Source organism: Malurus melanocephalus, unplaced genomic scaffold (genome assembly GCF_030028575.1).
Source record: "Malurus melanocephalus ecotype Western Australia unplaced genomic scaffold, MMel_1.1 scaffold_2, whole genome shotgun sequence".
Classification (NCBI taxonomy): Eukaryota; Metazoa; Chordata; class Aves; order Passeriformes; family Maluridae; genus Malurus; species Malurus melanocephalus.
This window is the reverse complement of record NW_026623234.1, coordinates 7,863,666-7,864,118: the sequence shown is the minus strand read 5'-3', so window position 1 is coordinate 7,864,118 and position 453 is coordinate 7,863,666.

The following is a 453-nucleotide window of genomic DNA, read 5'->3' as shown; positions in this document are numbered from 1 at the left end:
CTAGGGCTGTCCGCTCTCCCCATCCCGGCTGCCCGGAGCCCTGCCCGGCTGTGCCGCTGGAGGGCAGTGGTCGCATGCCCAGCGCCCGATGCTCGCCGAGGAGAACACAGAACCCAAAACACAGCGCAGACTGCTSGGATCACCTTTACCGACTCAGATATTCCCAAATTCAGAGGCACGGTCTAGTGCAGCAGGCACCACGGGATGCTTGACGAGCCGGAGGTACTGAAGGAGGTATTTAAAAAAGGAATGAGAAAATGTACACAACTTTGTAGACTTGGTGTTGGAGCTCCAAATGAGCTGTGTTGTGGACTTTTTTCTTGTAAGGRCTTAGTGCTTCATGCTTTCATAATGCAGCTTCACAAATTCATCCGATAAATGCAAAGTGGTTTATGTGCCCCTCTCGGTGGTGGGGAGCTGAAGCCAGATTTCTTAGTTTACAGCTGGAATCAT